Consider the following 7256-nt stretch of genomic DNA (forward strand, 5'->3'; position numbering starts at 1 on the left):
TTAACTTGTCGTGGTGCGAGATGGAGGAGTCGACAAGGGGTGAATCGACAATGAGTCAAGACCAGAGAAGCATAGAAGACAAGTCAAAATTAGGGAGAGAATGTTAGCCATAATCTTGAGTGAAGTTAGAAGATGGCACGTAGTATGTGAGTTCATGTACTAGTATGCTAGTTAATTAGGAGTATAGCTATTGGACGTGTCCTAGTGCTATACGTACTAGAAGTAGGAGTCACTGGTCATGTGCGTTGGTTAGTACGTGTCCAAATCCGCCTTTTTCTTTTTGAGTTTCTTTTTCCTGTTTCTTTTCTGTTTCCTTTTTTCTGTTTCTTGTTTTTCCTTTTTTTCTTTTCAAGTTTATTTTCAAAAAAAACGAATTTAAATTTTTTTTGCTGTTTTAAAATTTTGTTCAAAAATTCAAAATATGTTCCCATTTCACAAAATTTGTTTATAAATTCAAAAAATGTTCCTGCTTTCAAATTTTTGTTCCAAATTTTCAGAAAATGATCCTATTTATTTAAAAAAATCGAATTATTTTTGTTCATTTTTTGAGAAATTTGAAAAATAATGGCATGGATTTCAAAAAATGCCTGATTTAAAAAATTGTTCACAAATTTCAAAAAATGTTCTTATTTTTCAAAATTTTTTTCATGTATTAAAAAATGTTCTTGTTTTTCAATTTTTTCAAAAAATGTTCTTATTTTTTAAATCATGTTCAGTTTACGCAGCTGAAAAACGTTCACCTATGTAAAAAATGTTCGCACTTTCAAAAAATGTTCGAAGCATTAGAAAAAAGTTTCCGTTTCAACTGTTTGGTCATGTATATAAAAATGTTCTCCTTTTCAAAATTGTTCTCAGTTTAAAAAATTTGTTCTGAATTTAAAAAGTTGTCCCAATTTTAAAATTTTGTTCACCAATTCCAAAAAAATTAAGTTTCCAAAAAATGTTCTGGAAAATGTTCATGTTTCCAAAAATGTTATAAAATTTTGGAAAATGATCGAGTTTTAAATGAATTGTTCAAAATTTTGGAAGATGTTCCATTTTGCAAGTTTTGTTTACAAATTTGAAAAATGTTCCAGAATTTGAAATATTCTTCGTAGTTTGAAAATATGATGAGAAATTTATAAATTTATTCGCATTTCTTAATTTATTCGTAACTTCAATAAAACGTTCGAAATTTCTAACATTGTTTGCAATTTTCTAAGTAATGTTCAGTTTCCGCCACTGAAGAAAGTTCTTTTAAGTTACTTCTGCATAGTATGTTAAGAACATTCTCCTGGTGGACTGGTTAACCCAATACATGCACAAGCAGTTGGTCTAGAGTTCGAATCCCAGCTCCCGTGTCATAATATTTTTGTCCATTTTTCGCCAGACAACTCGCTTCAGTTCAACTCGAATGGGCCGGCCCAGTTGCCGCAGGCCCTGTGCGAAGGGACGACTACTTGCCGCAGAACGCGGCGAATAGGAGCTCCCAGTAGTTTGGAGATACGCCTAGTCATAGCTAAATCCGGGCCGAAATTACTAGTGGAAAACAGCTGGTTGCACTCGCCATTGGTATGTTTTTTTGAAAGATCCGGGGTTTCCGGCTTCATTGATATAGAAGAAAGCAACGGGAGAACTTGGGGTGATCAAGCGATCATGGGTACAGTTTTGGAAAGGTAACTTAGACTGTAGGGTGACCTGCATTGCCCTCGGCCTAATTTCTCACTACATATTCCCCGAAGGGGGGCTCTAGGCATGCTGCTCCCGCCATTCTCCATAGCTCGATCGTGTTTCTGATAGCTTGCAGCACGTCGTCAGCGTGGAGCAATTTTCTGTTGAAGACACATGCATTTCTCTCCTTCCATATCTCCCAGGCGATCAACATCATCATCGTCTTCAAACCTTTCCTGGAACATGATGGAGCTAGTTGGACTGTTTTTTTCCAGTGCCTCAGCGAGGAGTGGCCCGACGTTCTGGCAAGCTGCAGCGCTGCACATCCATTCCAGGAGGATGCTTTCTCCCAGACCAACCGCGCGAGTGGGCAGTCCCAGAAGAGGTGTGTAGAGCATTCAAGATTTCTGAGACAGAGGCCGCAGAAGTAACCATTTGGCCAGCCGCGCCGCTGTAGGCGATCATTGCACCAGAGCCTGTCCTGGAGAAGAAGCCATGCAAAAATCTTAACGGTTCCAGGGGCCCAAACCTTCCATATTGCCGCCTTGATTCTTGGATCAGGGGCTTCGGCAGCTTGTAGTTTGTAAGCAGCACTGACAGTGTATACGCTTCCTCCTCCCGCATCCCAGGCGATTGAGTCCTCCTCCGTTGTTAGTGCGACGTTGGCCCTGCGAAGCTTTCGCCACAGCTGCAGATACTGAACCACCAAATCGCCCGTATTGCCATGCTGCAGGTCGTGAATCCATTTGTCATTTGTCAGGGCCTCTTGAACAGTCCTGCCCTTTCCCCGCGAGTGCTGGAAAAGTGTTGGAACTCTTGGCAAAGAGGCATCGATCCCAACCACAAGCTTGTCCAAAAACTGGCTGTTCTTCCATTTCCCAGCTGCACTGAGGTGGCCGCTGCAAAGAGCATGCGATCGCTGTGATCGCATGGGACGGGAAAGTTCATCCAGGGCCTATGAAGTTGCTGCCATGAAAGCCAGAGCCACCGCATCCGCAGGGTCGTGCCGAAACGGTAGAGATCCAGGATGCCAAGCCCTCCCTTGTCCACCGGCTGACACACCTTATCCCAAGCCACCTTGCATTTGGCTCCGGTGAATTTCTCGTCCTGCGCCCAGAGGAACTGCCTGCGAGCCTTGTCTACTTCTCTTAGGATTTTCTTTGGGACTTTAAGGACGATCATGGCGAATACTGGCAGCGCAGTTAGCACCGCACGCACGAGGACTCGCCTGCCCGCCATGCTCATGAGCCGGCCCTTCCATCCCGCCAGCCTAGTGCGGATTTGGTCGATTATGAATTGGAAATGCACCAGCCGTAATCTTCTCGGGGATATGGGCAGGCCAAGATAGGTTGTTGGAAAGGAGGCTTGCTGTCCTCCAAAACTAGCAAGCACCTTGGACAGCTGAATGTCATTGCAGTTTATTGGAATCACCGAAGACTTAGCCTGGTTCAGTTTCAGTCCCGTGCAGTCACCAAATTTTTTCAGTAAAAATAGCAGCGTTTCCACTTCTTCCTTCTCTGGATTTGCAAAGATCACCGCATCATCCGCATATAGGCTGGCTCTCATGCTGATCCCCCGACCTGGCAGCGGCGCCATTGCTCCCCCCTTTGCGGCGGCCGCGAGCAGGTGATGCAATGGGTCGATGGCCATGATGAACAGCAGCGGAGAGAGGGGGTCACCTTGTCTGAAACCACACCTGTGGGTGATTTGCGGCCCTGGGACTCCGTTGAGCATGCATGATGACGATGCCGAGGACAACAACATCGCGATCCAGTCACGCCATCTTGGGGGGAAGCCCATCCGCTCCATCAGCTCGAACAAGTACTCCCAGGAAACAGAGTCGAAGGCCTTTGCTATGTCTAGCTTGAAAAACAACGCCTTCTTCTTCATGCGCTGCAGCATTTTTACTGTACTTTGAGCATATTGGAAGCTGTCGTGGATGCATTATCCTTTTTGGAATCCCGTCTACGCTGGAGAGATGACCTCACTGAGGGCCCCAGACAGTCTGGATGAGAGCACCTTCGAGATTAGTTTTGCAATCGAGTGTATGAGGCTGATCGGCCGAAAGTGACCTACTTCAGAAGCTCCATTCTTCTTCGGCAGGAGCACGATGAGGGCAGTGTTGAGAGTAGCAAAGTTTTGCCCTGAGAGGTGATAGAATTTTTGAAAAACAGCCATGATGTCCTTTTTGATTATATGCCAACAAGATCTGAAAAAATGGCCATTGAAGCCATCTGGACCCGGAGCTTTATCTGTTGGGGAGTTGACTATCGTTGCCCAAACTTCTGCATGCGAGAAGGGAGCGTCCAAACCCTGCGGGTTTATCCTTGGGACGTTTATCCTATACCAGCTCAGAGTTGCTTGGCGCGGTTCCTGCTGTCCCAGGCTGCTTTGAAAATGATCATGGATCATTTTCTCTTTGTCCTCGTGCTCGTAGGCCACTGTGCTGCCATTAGCAAGAGAGTGGATGTGATTCTTTCTGCTTCTTGCTCTCATTTTAGCATGGAAAAACTTTGTGCTCGCATCCCCAACATGCAGCCAAGTGATCCTAGAAGCTTGCCTTCTCCGTGCTCTCTCGATGGCTGCCAACCCTAGGACCTTGAGTTTCAGTTGCTTTCTGAGGTTGATCTCGGCTATCGACAGTCTTCTGCTCTCCTGGGCTAGATCAAGCAAACGGATGACTTCGTTTGCAATATGGAACTGCATGGTTGCCCTCCCAAAAGTGGCTCTGCTCCATATCTTCAGGTCCGCTGCCGTCCTCTCAAGTTTCTTCTTCACCCTGATGAAAGGGCAGTCATGGTGCACTGGCCGTTGCCACGCTCGCAGAACTGTTTCTGTGAAGCGGGGGAAGTGCGGCCAGAAGCTCTCAGACCTGAACCGCGCCTGTGTTCATGGCTTGCTTGCGGCTATCAGATAGAGCGGGCAATGATCCAAAAATGATGTAGAAGCAGCCACTAGAATGTGATCAGGGTGCATTTCTTCCCAGTGCTCGTTGCAGAAAACTTTGTCAATGCTGCAAAGTGTTGGCACTTCTCTTTCGTTGCTCCAAGTAAAACGGCGGTTTTTGCATTTTATCTCCCTCAGCCCAGCTTGATCTATGGCCCTTCTGAACTTTCCAATCATTCTTCTGTTTATATTGGCATTGTTCTTGTCTGCAGCCTGGTAGATCATGTTAAAATCGCCATTGATCATCCATGGATCTACCGTAGATGGAGTTGTCGCAGCGATTTCAGCCAAGAAGCTATCCTTCTGGGAATCATCTGTTGGGCCATACACCGTGGTGATCCAGAAGTGCAGCCCTGAGTGAAGTTCAAGAACCCTAGCCGTAATGGAGAACCTTCCTATGCTATGAGAAACTACGTCGACTACTGTTTCGTCCCAGAAGATGGCCGCACCCCCTCTAGTACCTACCGCTGGAAGGATGACACAGCCTTGCAGCAAGGAGCCACCAATCTCCCTGGCCATTGCCGTCGACCACACCTCTATTTTGGTCTCCTGCAGACACAGCATTGCTAATCTATGCGCGGTGGCCATGCCGTTGATCGCAGTGCGCTTTGCAGGGCAGTTCAGCCCCCTGACATTCCATGACATGAAGTTCATGATTTTGTCATTCATCTAAGAAACATTTGTTGCTCCGCCAACTGAAGAAACTACTAATGCAGGGACGATACACCAGCGCATACAACCTGGGGCAGCGACGGCCACCAGTAGGCCCAAAACCCCGTCGCCACGCAGCTAACCACATCATCGAGGAACTAAACATGGACACTAAACCTATCTCAAGCCGGTTGAAGACCAGCCGCTGGCGAAACCTAGCTACATCTGATACTGCTAACATTACTACACTTGCATGATCTCCTCAGCTTCAGCCAGACCCGCCATGCCCGCCGTGATCTTGAGCGCGCCTTGATCGAGGCCGGTGAGCTTTGCAATGGCAGCAATGTCGCCCTCCGACAGCGGCTCTTGGAAGCGCTTCATGATCTGGGTGGCCACTTTTGGCGTCATCTTGTCCTTCGGGCCAAGCTCGCCAAGCTCCTGGATGAGGCGTAACACCGCCCTCTGCATCATGGGGGTGGTGATGCCTGCCGCGGCCTGACGAGCGCTCCAACGAGAGGGAGCCGAGAGTGTCCTGGACTTTGGCGGAGCCGGGCGGCTAGGGCGTGGAGGCTGGCTCAGAAAGATGGGAGAGGGCACTGCCTCAAACAGTTGAGCCGCCTGCTCATTGCGGCCGTCGAGCACCATCTCACCCACCTGCTGAGTCACCGCCACCGTGGCTGCTGCAGGTGAGCTGACGCAGGGCAGCAGGCACAGCAGCATCTCCGGGCTCTCGGGCTCCGCAGTCGCGTGGCTCAGGCGGGAGGGAGGGGAGCGACCACCATCTTCGAATGCAAGCGGGGTGCGCAGGGCTTCGACCATCGCGCTCTCCATCTCCATCTGCATGTAGTCCGTGCGCGGATGCGGGGAGAGGGCGCGCCCCGAGTCGGAGAAGGAGAAGAACTGGGCCACCGGGTCCGCTTCAGCCGTAGCGGCAGGCACCGGACGAAGCGGCATGGGCGGCGTGGCGCGCAGAGTGTTGGCATTGGAGCTCATCCCCTCGTCCTTGCGGCCCACGGAGCGGCGCCTTCCGACCGGGGTGCGGCTGCGCTGGCGATGCACGCTGCTAACGACGCCATCACCTCCGCTCCTGGTGTGGCAGCCATGCCCCAGCAGTCGATCCTTCCAAGACCGGCTCGAACCGCCGCTCCCAGCATCGCCATTGCGGTCCCGATCGGTGCCGCCCAGGATCGGGCCGCAACCAGCCGAGCCAGCACGCGGTGCGGAGCTGCGCGCCCGGCCTTGGCCGTCCTGCACATGGGCGACCCAGGTGCCCGACTCGATGCGGGGGAGTGGGCGGCCGTCGCTGTCGTCCGAAGATGGCAGGCCGCTCTGCCCCGAGTGGGAGGAGCGCGGCGACAGGGGCGACCAGTCCTCGAGCAGGTCGACGTGGATCAGCATGTCATAGTGGCGCGCACCAGGCGGCAGGGGGACGCGGTGGTCGTCGGGGGCGATGCCGATGATCTTGTCTGAGCGGCCGACGCCGTGCTTGAGCACCCAGAGGGCGCGCCTGGTCGGGATGTGGGCGACATCCCAGACCCAGAGCTAGCACGTGAAGGTTTTGGTGTGTCCCCTCTCGGGAGTGCGCGAGTCCAGCTGATCGACGCGGCCGATGTCGCCGAGGGCCTCCTCGGAACCCTGCAGGTTCCAGAATTGCATCGGCAGGTCTTCAATCACCACGTGCACGTGATGGTTGAACTTGAGGATTGCGGCGTGTCGTCTTCATTCCACGCCCTGATGAAGTATTTGCAGCCGTCGACCTTGATGACGGCGCGCCGCACCGCGTTGTCCCGGTGCACGGGGAGGTCAAAGTGGACGAGGAATGCTTCGGGCTGGTGCGCCGTGACGCGCAGCTGGTGCGGGCCGGTGGAGAGCTGCTCGAAGATCACCCTGTCGACAGCCGCAGGGGTGGTGGAGTGCGAGCGGTCGGCAGCGGTGAGGGTGACAGCATGCTGATGCAGAACGTGCTCCTCGAGCTCCAGCGTCGGGGTAGCCACGATCACCCGGTGGCT

At 51.1% G+C, this 7256-nt stretch overlaps 1 pseudogene; it reads right to left on the reverse strand.

Annotated features, from left to right (window-relative positions):
* Positions 1–5893: 5893 nt before the first annotated feature.
* LOC123076889 (uncharacterized) lies at positions 5894–6903 on the reverse strand (annotated as a pseudogene).
* Positions 6904–7256: the final 353 nt, after the last annotated feature.

The sequence above is a fragment of the Triticum aestivum genome, chromosome 1B (genome assembly GCF_018294505.1).
Source record: "Triticum aestivum cultivar Chinese Spring chromosome 1B, IWGSC CS RefSeq v2.1, whole genome shotgun sequence".
NCBI classification, from domain to species: Eukaryota; Viridiplantae; Streptophyta; class Magnoliopsida; order Poales; family Poaceae; genus Triticum; species Triticum aestivum.